Source organism: Pinus tabuliformis, chromosome 4_2, assembly GCF_031772625.1.
Source record: "Pinus tabuliformis cultivar Carrire ecotype Pingquan chromosome 4_2, CPIR1, whole genome shotgun sequence".
Classification (NCBI taxonomy): Eukaryota; Viridiplantae; Streptophyta; class Pinopsida; order Pinales; family Pinaceae; genus Pinus; species Pinus tabuliformis.
This window is the reverse complement of record NC_142304.1, coordinates 1,068,011,128-1,068,025,218: the sequence shown is the minus strand read 5'-3', so window position 1 is coordinate 1,068,025,218 and position 14,091 is coordinate 1,068,011,128.

Below are 14,091 nucleotides of genomic sequence, written 5' to 3'. Positions count from 1 at the left end.
TGAAAATAAATACTTTCAGCTAGGCATCATATAGTAGTGCAATTAACACATAACAAAAAGAACATAATCCATATATAATTCATGAAAACAAAATGTTATCACTAATTTAATAAAATAGAACTAATCATACAAGATAAAAGTACCATATGTGTGAGGTTTTGCTCATTTGACTAGTGACATAGATCAACACCTTTCTTCAAATCAAATTATTCTCCAAGCATATAGTAGTGCATCAACAAAGGAAAGTAGTTTGATATTCAAAAGTAATGACCATGTTCCATAATTTCATCAAGGCATTCACAAACTTATAGAAGTGCATTCTTTGCAAATGTTTTTGATAAAATCCTGGACCCTTCTCTAAATGCATGAGAAGGGTATAAATACTATCTAACTAAAGTTAAAAAATAGATTATACAAAATATTTGAGGAGGTTTCAAACAACCTTCCTCTTAACTAGCAACTAACTCTAAAAATAAAAGTGATTTGATGACCAGAGGTTATAAAGATGTCTTGCTATCTGCCATATTTTCCTTTAGGTCACATATATCGGACATTGGTTTCACTTGAGGAGGTGCCCCGAATTGCGTTCTGACCTGTCCTGCAAAGATGACATTTGTAAGAGGTGGCATCATCCTTTTTGTTGAATTGAGTGAACAATTCAACGTCATAATTTGGCTGTGAGGTTTGACAAGGAATTTCCAATATGCCTCCCAGTCAGTCTTTGATAATTTTGTGATCGCCTCCCTTTGGATTTTCATCTTTGCCTTCCAATTTTTATCCAAGTCATTCAAATCTGGCAGTGACTTTGGGTTACCTTATTTTATCAAGTTGGTGGCGTGCAAAGTGTAATTGACTACTTTTATTATATTTTTTGCCACTCCTACTGCTCTTTCTACTGCCAATTTTGCCTGGTTGTTCCGCAGATCCCAATCTGTGAATAATATTTCTTTGCGTGTTTCTTCTATTTCTAGCATATTGGCGCTTCTTCCTTCTTCAGATTCTTGTCATTCAATGTAGTCATTAAGTCATTAAACTCGGTTCCTTGATCAATTTCCTTATATGTTAATTGATCACTGGTAATAAGATAACCACTGGTAATAAGATAAGGGGTGATATGGGACATGCTCTGGCAGAATAGATCTTGTTGTTTTGACAGAATGGAGTTTAGCTCCAACGCCTCTTTGATGAATTCATCAATAGTAGGGACATCTTTATAATTCAGTATAGCCTCTTGCAACTCTTGGACTTGCATGTTCTTTGCAGAGATGTCTGCTTCATGGCTTATCCTAAGTACTTCCATACTCTGCTATAATTGGGCTATTTGTTTAGTGGCCTACTTTTTCACATTTTATTTTTCGATTTCTAGCTGTTGCTCAAGCTGTGCTATCCTTTCTTCCCTTTCCCTAAACAAAATAGATACCTTAGTGGCTTTATCCATGGTGGCAGTAGCATATGAACCTGTAAATTATGACAACCTAGTTATATTTTCAGCTGGATTTGAAGGAATATCCCTCCATACTATATCCATTTGTTCATTACCTGGTGGGATTTCAGGTGTTTCCACCCTCCTTCTTTTCCTTTGTCTTCTTACTACAACATTATGCAATGGGTTGTGGAATACATCTAAAGGAGGTATTTCTCTAACATTTAGGATAATCTCAGATATCATAACTTGTCCCTTGCTCATTCATTCGCTCAGACTCTGAAATTTTCTGAGTTTGTTATGGAGTATGATATTCTGTGGTTTTCGGACATCTGTTATCTTGGGAGTATCCTGGAGATTTTTATTAAACTGGTCCCATTCCTTCTCCAAATCGTTGTTTTTGCCTTCGAGACAGGTATCTTGAATTAGGTCACTCTTGACCTATTTCTCGGTTGACCTTCTGCTGGATTCCGCTGTAGTATTTGTTTCCTATGTCTTCCCTGTATCTTGGGCTATATTCACCTGAGATTCTATATGAGAATTCGGTCCTTCACTGTTTAATAGTTACAAGGGGAATAGGTTTGTCATCAACTCTTAACAAATGCAATGGGATTATTTCGAGCCTTTGATTTCAAAATTATTGAAACCTTTCAAAGTCATCAGGATTCAAATTCACCTTCGCCCAATTGAATGCTTGTTCGAATGATTCAGTTGATTGCAAAAGATCTTCGAATTCATGAGCTTCATGGACAAAGGGTTTGACCTTTAGTGATGTAGTAACATTTTGTGCTACTTTCTATTTGTCAAATTGCCTCTTTGGCAAAGTATGGAGCCTAAGGCTCTCTAGGTTTAGTAACTCTTTGTTTGCATGGTTGAAGTTTTCCAATGAAAAAGAACCACACCGGATGGGAAAGGGTGGCCATAAAGATTTTTTGCTGTCTTTCAAGGTATTGGTTAAGCCTTTTCCAATAGTTTGGTGAGCTATTTCTCTGGCTAAAAGCTTGTCGGAGACATACAAAGAGAGTACATGTGGGTCAATTGTATTGTCGTAAACTCTGATATATGTGAACCATTGTTTAGCAAAGTACTTGCCTACTATGAGAAGGTCTGTAGCAGCTTCCTTAGAAAATTTGGGGGCTTTCTTATAAAAAATCAGTTGATGTAATGGTAAAATAACACCATGGCTTATTTTGTAAAAATGGGGTATAAAATGTGATTCCCACATATGTTTGTGACTGAGATGGATGGGGTAGGGGTCTTGCAAAGTCCATTTCCAAGCCATAATTGGAAACTTAGTACAAAAATAGATGGCATCCATGATATAGGCACTCATATAAAATGGAGGAAGGTTCTCTGTGGAGGTGGATCTCTTTTGACAATATTCGGAAATAGCAATAGTTAGGTTATCATATAGGATAGTGGCCCAATTCATTAGATGAGAATTGACACAAGCATCAATTAAAGGGACACATTCTATAGAGAACTTGGTATTATTAGGCAATACATACAATCTACATAACATAGAAGATGCATAGTTATGGGGGTTTTCTAAAGAAGCTATGGGGTACATACCCGTATTATCATATTTGAATTTGTTTTCTATGTCTCTCCAGCCTTGAATCATCTTGAAGGGTTCTTCATTCTGCTTTGCGAACTTGGCGAGGAATGATTTGTCATATATATCCCGAGGGTCAGGAAGATGATACATTTGTTTCAAGTCTTCAACTTTGAATGATCCCATCAACTCCATCTTTGAGTTCATGAATTGTTTATCTTAAATACTCAGATTTTCTACCACCCATCTAACCATATCTGTGTATGGTAGTATCTTGGCTCTTGCTCCAGTTCTGTGAAGAAAAGAGCAAGCAACATCCTTGAATTGAACTCCTGAGGGTTTTATTGAGTCTGCTATTGCCTTGGTGATAGTAATTTTAGGCCGCTTATCTTCAAGTTTGTCGTAGATGACTTCCCATGCCATTGCTCCTCCATTAGCACTGCAAAATGTATCAATAAATATGGGTGACATCTCTGAAAACCTCAGACTCTGAAATGCTCTGTTGCTTCTGCTTTTGCATTACCTTCCATAATGACATCTCTTTTGAAGCTAGCTTGAAACGAAAGAGAAATATATCAGCGCACACAATAGAGGGCAATTAAGGTTGATATCTCTTTGAAATGAATTTGAATCGTGGGAAGATTTTGAATGTGATTTCTGTGTTAGCTAGCCATAACTAGAAAACATCAATTTTTCTCCTCGAGTTGCTAAACATTAATTGTTCTGTCAAACCACTTAATATTTCATTAAAACTTAGTAACTTCCCATGCTTCACGCCTTATTTTCCGCATCACAACTTTTGAACGTTGCAATATAGTGTTGCTCGAAGATAATGTGAAATGCGATTGCGAAAATCACAATATCGCATTTCGCAATTTTTTAAGGGGTGACACAATGGCATGCTTTATTACTTTGCGAGTTGGCAAAGTGCAATCACATGTTCTTAAAGTGTTGTGATTGGAAAATAGTAGTGGGGGATTTATCGCATATTACATTTCGGGATTTTCTTTAAGATGTTTATAATTGTCACATGGAAAACTGCGAAATGCGATTTGCGATGAAATTTTTAAGTATGGGTTGTATTCTAAAGGTTTTAAGGCAAAATTGTAGAGTTAGCATTTATTTTCAAAGGCTAAAAATTTAAAAGGGTCCCCATTTATATGTCAATTATTTAACTATTACTTTGTATAAATGGGGGGTTTGTTACATAGTACAACAATTGGCTATTCACTTGGGAGAACCAGGCTATTCACTTGGGAGAATCAGCTATCTCTGATTGGTCTTTTGAAATTTCTAAAACTTTCAAAATTAGAAGAGTTATAGGAATACTAATTACATGAGTTATAAACTAAATAACATTTCTTTGAAATCATAATCACTCACTCAATTTATTTACTCAACTACTTTACTCTTGTAATGATAAAAATACAAATATTTGCATCAACCAACAGATTCATTTGCTTTCTTTCTCGTTTGGGCCTTGTTTTTTTTCTTTTTAAGTAATTTTTTTTTTCAAGTTTCTTAAAAGACATTGTCTAGGCTTGGTAACCCAATAATGAAAATGCCATTCATTGGTTGTAACTAAACTAAACAAGTTGGCTCTTGATGAGACCTCGTGTCCTTTGATTGATTAGATCATTGGCTATTACCCTATTTTGATATGCACTTTTGGTAATATCAACTTAATTATTCCCCTATGATCATGGTAAACAAGCTCGTAATGAGAATTATTATCTTTTAAGTTTTGCATATTTTAGAATTACACTCTGAAAAAAATAAAATTTTGTCAGATGGGGTTAATCATTGGCCCTTTTTAAGAGTTTTGGATGATAATAATAGAGTTTTGAGATACTCATCTGCAGAAAGTCCTTACTAGGTTAAAGATTGTTTTCTTGACTAATAGCAAAACATCTATACTTTATAAAGATAAGATCTTGTTCATAGAATAAGTGTTGTTAGCAAGGTCAAGTTTTTCCAAAGAAATAAGGTTCATTTTGATACGCAAATGCTTTGATTATTTCTTTAACTTTTCGTATTCATAGAAGCGAAAAATCAAAATATTATCAGAGACTTTATTTTGAGAAGCCAAAATTAAATACTACTTAACCTTTATTTTCCTAAGAATCTTAAAGATAATATGATACAAAATTAGAAGAGGTTGTCTTTGTTGTCTTCTAGGAAAAATATTTTTTTCAAAATTTGCCCATTAACGGGCAAGGAATCAATTCTACCTGACAGATCTTGTAAAAGAAATGTTGATGGACCAATTTTCTCAATGATTTGGAATGGTCCAAGCCACAGTCTTTGGAATTTGGTGTGTTTACCCTTTTCCTCATGTGCTTTGTCCCATTTCAAAACCAAATCACCTACTTCAAAGGTTTTCTAACTGACATAAGTTGTATCAAAAGAGGCTTTGACTAATTGTTGATGATGGGAATGGGTAGCTTTAGCTTTTTCTCTTTCTTCTTCAAGCTTAAGGATATGAAATTGTCTTGCTTGAAGAGAAGAGGAAGGATTTTCATTAATAAATTGCACTAGAGCGAGAGATGGGATTGCTATGTTTGTGGGGAGAACTGCTTCTTTTCCATAAAATAAAGCAAAAGGAGAAGAACCGATTGAGGCCTTATGTGTTATTCTGTTTGCCCAAAGAGCACATGTCAATGCTTTGTGCCAATTCCTATGATTTTGGTCTATAGTCCGCTTGATGATTCTGATAAGGTTTTTGTTTGTTGATTCGGCTAATCCATTACATTGTGGATAATAGTTGGCTAAATAATTCAATTTGAAACCTATTTTTAAGGCAAATTATACCATTGCATTTCCAGAAAAATAAGATGCATTATCAAACATTAAAGTTGTGGGTAAGCCAAACCTATTGATTATGTACTGATCGATAAAGTCTGTAATACTTTCTGCGTTAGCTACCTTTAGTGGGATAGCTTCTACCCATTTTGTGAAATAATCAGTACCTGTAAGGATGTACTTGTGCTGCTTGGAAGAGTTAGGAACAATCTCACCAATTATAACTAATCCCCATTGTTCAAATGGTTGTTGGATATTCACTGGATGTAAAAGGAATGCTGGTTTCTTTTCTCTTCTAGCTACAGTTTGACAAGTTTTGCATTTTCTTTCATAGTCATGTGCATCCTTGAATAGTGTCGGCCAATAATAACCCACATGCAGGATTTTGTGAGCTGTGGTGTTTCCTCCGAAATGACCCCCAACTAGTCCATCATGTAACTCCTGCATAACCTTTTCAACTTCAAGTTTTTCTAGGCATCTTAATAATATTGAATCATAATTTTTTTTCTAAATATTACATCATCAACTAATTCATTCTGATTTGACTTCAACCTTAAAGCACACTTTGTTCTGTAACTGAGATGCATAGGAGCATATCCATTTTTTAAATAAAACTTCAAATCAACATACTGTGATTGTGAATCGTTGAGGCTTACCTCTAATATTTTCACTTCATTACCTTGGTCTTCTTCTGTTGATAAGTGGGAAGCTCCAGTTAACATCTTGCAAAAACCTTGGCCCCTAACAATTTTAGCTGGTTGGATTTCTACATCGTACTCTTGAATTGCAGTGACCCAATTGGCTCTTTTCTCCCCCACTTCTCTTTGAATCAATCATTGCCTTACTGCAAGGTAAGGTACTACTATTTTTGTATGAGTTTTGAGGAGAAAAGGTCTGAAATGTTTCAAGGTTTTAAAGACGGCAAAAGCTTGTTTCTCAACAAAGAGATAGGTGCCTCGATGTTTTGATCATTTAGTTGTGTTAAAACTATTGCATATGATGTATCAAATGAAAATGTGTATAATAAAAAGGTTTTAGAAAGTCTGGAGTTGTTAAAGAAGGAGCGTTGATATGGATTTTTTGATTAACTCAAATGACTCTCTTTCATCTTTACCCCATTTAAAAACTGCATTCTTTCTTATCATTGATTGAAGGGTCAGAACAATGTGTGAAAAATCGGGAACAAATCTTTTTACAAAATTAATCTAGCCAAGGAATGATTGCATGGTCTTTTTGTTATGTGGGAGATGAATCTTTTCAACTTCTTGGATTCTATCAGGATCAATATAAATTCCTTTCTTGGACACTATGAATCTGAGAAGCTTGCCTTCTGCTAAAGCGAAGTATGACTTTTTGGGATTTAAAGAAATTCCATATTTATTGCATCTTTCAAAAATGTGCTTTAGGTCATTCAAATGATTGTTTCTATTCCTAGAGTAGACTGTAATATCATTTAGGTAAATAACATTTGATTTAGTAATCAGACCTTTAAAAGCAATATCCATGGCGCGTTGAAATGTAGCACCTGCATTGATAAGTCCAAAAGGCATCTTCTGATAAGAATATGCCCCCCACTTGGTCTTGAATGTTGTCTTCAATCTGTCATCTGGATGTACAAGAATCTAATTGTATCCTGAAAATCCATCTAGAAAAGACATTAACTCAGAACCTGCATATGATTGCAATATTTGCTCCATGGTAGGCAAAGGAAAGTTATCCTTTTGACAAGCTCTGTTTAAGTTCCTAAAATCAATATAAATCATAATATCTCCATTCTTTTTCCTGACAGGAACCATATTTGATACCCATTTTGAGTGTCTAACTGGAAAGATGATATTTTCTTTTAGAAGTGTGTTCAATTCAGATTTGATTTGGCTTTCACGGTTGGATGAATCTTTCTCAGCTTTTGTTGAACTGGTTTCTCATTAGAGGTCATCAGTATAGTATGTTGAATTACAGAGGTATCATAGGTCTTGAGATCTGAATAATCCCATGCAAAGACACATTTATATGTTTTCCACAACTTGATGAATGATATCCTTTCTTCGGATGACAAACCAAGACCTAGGTTGAGGTTTTGAGGTTGTGCCTAGGTTTACCACTTCAAATCTCAAAGTAGAACTCTGAGTCTTGGAGTTGGTAATCTTTTTAAATCTGTCTTTCAAATCATAGATATATTCCATTTTGACTACAAACTTGGGAATTGGATTTTGATCTTGTTTATGGTTGATTTGGAAGTCATGTTCATGTCCATCTATAATTTGTTCATCATAAGATCCTTTTGATGTAAGGAAATCGATTATATCAACATCATTATTAAATAATCTCCAATTTGTTACATTATCAAGGATGGATGGTCTAAAAATTAACTCTATATAAAATCTATCTTTACTAAATTCCTCTGAAGGTATAAGCTTAGATGCTGCATTGGCAAATAAATCAACACTTGCATTTATTAATCTGGGGACTGAAGAAATGTTAAAAGCAATGAAGTGAGAAGTAATATTCTGGGCTAGAGATTGATAATGTTTGAGATGCCCAGACACACAATGAATTATGCTTCTTACCTGTTTAATAATTATTTCCGAGTCTCTATATACTTGAAAATACCTGACATCAACGCTAGTGGCTTTGTACAACCCTTGAATTATTGCTTCATATTGTGCAATATTGTTAGTGCATTGAAATTCAAGCCTGCAAGCTAACATGGTTTTCTCTCCTTGCGGGCTGATTGAGATATATCCAGCACCTGCACCATCTTCAGACTTGGAACCATCAAAATAAAGAGTCCAGAATAATGAATTACCTACAAGTTTATCCACTACATCTATACACTTGGAAGCATCTGTTTGCGAAATTTTTTCTATTTGAGAGACTACAACATTATCCGGAAAGGGAGATCTTTGTGCATTAAAGGATCCCAAGAATGACTCAGCTGAATAATTTTCAATGGTATTATTAGTGAAAGCTACAGGTTCATTGCTTCCCTTGAGATCAGTGACTGTGTACTTCATGAATTTCTCACGGTCTACTCTGATTTGGTTCGGCTTACCATTATATGGTAACCACATATGAGACCAATCAATTGTAGAGTATCCGTGTAACTTTTTAGATCAATCCCTACTTAGAATTAAACGATAAAATTCAGGGATATCAACCACTAGAATATCGATTATCTATGAAACTTTTGGATTGGAGGAAAGCCTGATTGAAACTGAGATCATTTCTCCAAGTACTTCTACTTTTGTCCTATCCAGTTGAACTATGTGTACATCAGATTTTTGAGGTGTAATATTTAATTTAGTGCACACAGTTCTTGGCATGATGTTCGAAGAGGCTCCTGAATCAACAAGGCAATTATGGAGGTTCTTGTTGAAAATCTCATAAGTAAGAAGAAATGGAGGAGTGTGAGAAATAGATTTATCACCTATCAGAACTAGGTCTGTGGGATTTAATTTGTTTGAAGATGAAGGAGGCTTTCCCATATCTTTAGCAACTTGAGTAACTACAACAGATGGTAAAGGAGCTATAGGAACTGCTTTTAGTTCCGTAAGTAAGATTTTCTATTGTTGTTTGAGTTTAGTCAATTCATGTAATGAAATATTTTCTCTCGTCTTTTTCATATCTTCGACTATATTATATTCCACTGTATCCGAGATTACTAAAGTTTTGGAAGTATTTGGAGGATCTAATGGAATAGAATCAGTCTGAGTAGTCTTATATTTCTTGCTTACTGTTTTCTCCTTTACAGGGGTAGCAAATTTCTGTTTCTGATTTGTTGTAGACATATCAGTAGAAATTTTACTTCTTGTAGTTACTAGCATAACTTATGCTTCCTCTTCAGTTGGTAGAATGAAGTCCCACATTCCATTTAACTCAACTTCTTCTTCAGTCTCTGCTTCTTCTTCGGTTGCTGAGTATTCTTCTGGTTCTTGATCGGATTCAGCATTTGAAATAGTATTTGGTGGTTGGGATGTAGAAGAAGGATTTCTCTTAAATGGGTGAAAAGCTTTCTTGGGAGCAGATGATTCTGCAACTTGTTTCTTGATTTCGACAATTTCATTTGACATGGTCTTTAACACCTTTTGAAGGCCTTCAAGGTTGAAAGGGTTCTTTGGAACTTTATTTTTTGAATCTTCCTTGAATGTCACTTTCTTTGATTTCCTTTCTTCTATTTGTGATGTCTTTTCTAAGGAAATAATTCTTCTTTCTACAGACAATGATTCTTTCATGTTTTCTACAAGGGTAGCCTTATTGGCTCTATCTACAAAAATTGCGATATTAGAGGGAAGGGAGGATATGTACCATTCTATTTGCACATCTACTGCAGGTCTAGAGGCAGCTGGGATTTTGTTCAAAAACTTGTTAAACCTGAAGTTGAAGACTTTGATCCTTTCTTCCAAACTTGCTTTTAGGTTGGAAAGGTCATTGATTAAAGATTCCACGGTTATATCATCGCCAAATTTTGTGAGAAATATTTCTTCAAAAGTGTCCCAGTTTCTTATTGAGCCTGCTAGAAGGGAAAAATACCAAGATCCTACAAATCCCTAGAAAGTATAAGGAAACAATCTGATGCCAACATCTTCATGTGCAACTCCATTAGGATTCATGGCTAACATAAAGTTATTTAGATGTTCTTCAGCAGGAAGACCATCATCAAGATTATACTTCGGTAACGATTTTTTTGGGTTTGCTGGGAGAGCATTTGGATTAGCAGCTAGTATAGCACCAGGGTTTGCCCAAGGTTGAGCAGGTTGATTTGCCATAACTTGTGTTGAAGGTTGCGAAGATGAGGAAGAAGATCTAGAAGTAGACGGTGATGGTGAAGAACTTACTACTGGACTAGTACTACTAGCAGCGACACTAGTTGTTTGAGTCGAAAATATGGATTATTGAGAGGAGGCAGATTGAATAGAAATGAATGGGGAAGTAAATGGAGGGAAAGGTGATGTGATCTCGCTGGTATCTGATTTAGATTTTGATGTGGCATCTTTCTTACGTTGTGAATGAATGGGAAACTCAAAAGGGGTTACCCCAAGCTTTTCACTTTGTAGTCGAGTTAATACACCAATATCTCGTAATAGGAAGTGACACTTTCCTTAGAAGCTTCGGGCTTTTCAGGTTTCTCAGCAGAAATGGATATCTGTTCCAATTTCTGTGTTAAGGAGTGAATTTCGGGAGACTCGAGAGTGTAATATGAAAAAGGTGGTTGTACTAATACTTCAGGAGACGAGGGAGATGTTTCTACAACTTCAGATTTCTGATTCGGAGATTTTGAACGAGATCTAGAAGAGGTAGAAGTCATGGAGGGGTTTTGACTCTTATGAACATTTTTCATTTGATCTGTAGATTTATATGCCATTCATAGTCGGATGGCCCTCCTTCTAGTGCCAAAATGTTGAAGCCTCAAAATTCTGCTGCTCGAACATTGGGGATAACCACCTGGTCCGGACCTTGAAGACAACTCCTTTTACGTTTCATGTGGTGGCTCCAACTGGGGATGATGGGAACATTTCCCAGAATGGGTTTGAAAATGAGAATGAGTGGTTTTCAAGTGATTGAAATAAGAGTAATGTTAACTAAATGTCCTATTCTAACATGCAAATCTCTAGCTAACTTAATCTAATATAAACCAGGGGTATTCTGTGCGATATGCAATCTAAAAAGATATTTATTTGGTATGTGATAATAAAGATCATTCACGTATTAAACAAAGATGATAACATGTAAGAATAATTTATTTGACTAAATAGTTAGTCAAAGAAATGTATAAATTATATCGCATATATTTAATTATGAAATATGAAAATAAATACTTTTAGCTCGACATCACACAATAGTGCAATTAACACATAACAGAAAGAATATACTCCATATATAATTCATGAAAACGAAATATTATCACTAATTTAACAAAACAAAACTGATCATACAAGATAAAAGTACCATATGTGTGATGTTCTGCTCATTTGACTAGTGACATAGATCAACACCTTTCTTCAAATCAAAGTATTCTCCAAGCATACAGTAGTGCATTAACAAAGGAAAATAGTTTGATATTCAAAAGTAATGAGCATGTTCCATAATTTCATGAAGGCATTCACAAACTTACAGAAGTGCATTCTTTGCAAATGTTTTTGATAAAATCATGGACCCTTCTATAAATGCATGAGAAGGGTATAAATACTATCTAACTAAAGTTCAAAAATAAATTATACAAAATATCTGAGGAGGTTTCAAACAACCTTCCTCTTAACTAGCAACTAACTCTAAAAATAAAAGTGATTTGATGACCAAAGGTTATAAATATGTCTTGCTGTCTGCCAGCTTTTCCTTTAGGTCGCATATATCGGACATTGGTTTCACTTGAGGAGGTGCCCCGAATTGCATTCTAACCTGTCCTGCAAAGATGGCATCTGTAAGAGGTGGAAACATCCTTTGTGTTGAATTGAGTGAAAAATTCAACGTCATAATTTGGCTGTGAGGTTTGACAAGGAATTGCCAATATGCCTCCCAGTCAGTCTTTGATAATTTTGTGATCGCCTCCCTTTGGATTTTCATCTTTGCCTTCTAGTTTTTATCCAAGTCATTCAAATCTGGCAGTGACTTTGGGTTACCTTCTTTTATCAAGTTGGTGGTGTGCAAAGTGTGATTGACTACTTTTATTATATTTTTTTCCACTCCTGCTGCTCTTGCTACTGCCAATTTTGCTTGCTTGATCTGCGCATCCCAATCTGTGAATAATATGTCTTTGTGTGTTTCTTCTATTTCTAGCAGATTGGCGCTTCTTCCTTCTTCAGATTCTTGCCATTCAATGTAGTTAGAGATCTTAGTATTTAAGTCATTAAACTCAGTTCTCTGATCAATTTCCTTATCTGTTAATTGATCACTGGTAATCAGATAAGGGGTGATATGGGACATTCTCTGGCAGAATAGATCTTGTTGTTTTGACAGAATGGAGTTTAGCTCCAATGCCTCTTTGATGAATTCTTCAACAGTAGGGACATCTTTATATTTCTCTATAGCCTATTGAAACTCTTGGATTTGCATGTTCTTTGCAGAGATGTTTGCTTCATGGCTTATCCTAAGTACTTCCATACTTTGCTACAATTGGGCTATTTGTTCAACGGCTTGCTTGTTCACATTTGCTTTCTTGATTTCCAGCTGTTGCTTGAGATGTGATATCCTTTCTTCCCTTTCCATCAACAGAACAGATACCTTAGTGGCTTTATCCATAGTGGCAGTAGCATATGCCCCTGTAAATTGCAACAGCCTGGTTAAATTTTCAGCTGGATTTGAAGGAATATCCTTCCAACTATATCCATTGGTTCATTCCTTGGTGGGATTTCAGGTGTTTCCGCCCTTCTTCTTTTCCTTTGTCTTCTTACTACAACCTTATGCAGTGTGCTGTAGAATACATCTAAAGGAGGTATTTCTGTAACCTTTAGGATAATCTCAGATGTCAAAAATGTAGGAATGATTTCTATATTCTGCAAACTTGTCCCTTGCTCACTCATTGGCTCAGACTTTGAAAATTTTTGAGTTTGATGTGGAGTATGATATTCTGTGGTTTCTTGGACATTTGTTGTCTTGGGAGTATCCTGGAGCTTTTTATTAAACTGGTCCCATTCCTGCTCCAAATCGCTGCTTTTGCCTTTGGGACCGGTATCCTGAATTAGGTCACTCTTGACCTATTTCTCGACTGACCTTTTGCTGGATTCCACTGTAGTATTTGTTCTTGTGTCTTCCCTGTATCCTGGGATGTATTCACTTGAGATTCTATACGAGAATTTGGTCCTTCGCTGTTAATAGTTACACTGGGCGTAGGTTTGTCATCAACTCTTAACAAATGCAATGGGATTGTTTCGAGCCTCTGATTTCTAAATTCTTGAAACCTTTCAAAGTCATCAGTATTCAAATTTTCCTTCGCCCAATCGAATGCTTGTTCGGATGATTCAGTTGATTACAAAAGATCTTCGAATTCATGAGCTTCATTGACAAAGGGTTTGACCTTTAGTGTTGCAGTAAAATTTTGTGCTACTTTCTCTTGGTCAAATTGCCTCTTTGGCAGAGTATGGAGCCTGAGGCTCTCTAGGTTTAGTAACTCTTTATTTGCATGGTTGAAATTTTCTAATGAAAAAGAACCACAAAATATGGGAAAGGGTGGAAATAATGTTTTTTTGTTGTCTTTCAAGGTCTTGGTTAATATTTTTCCAACAATTTGGTGAGCTATTTCTTTGGCTAAAAGCTTGTCGGAGACATACAAAGGGAGTACATGTGGGTTAGTGGTACTGCCGTAAACTCTGATATA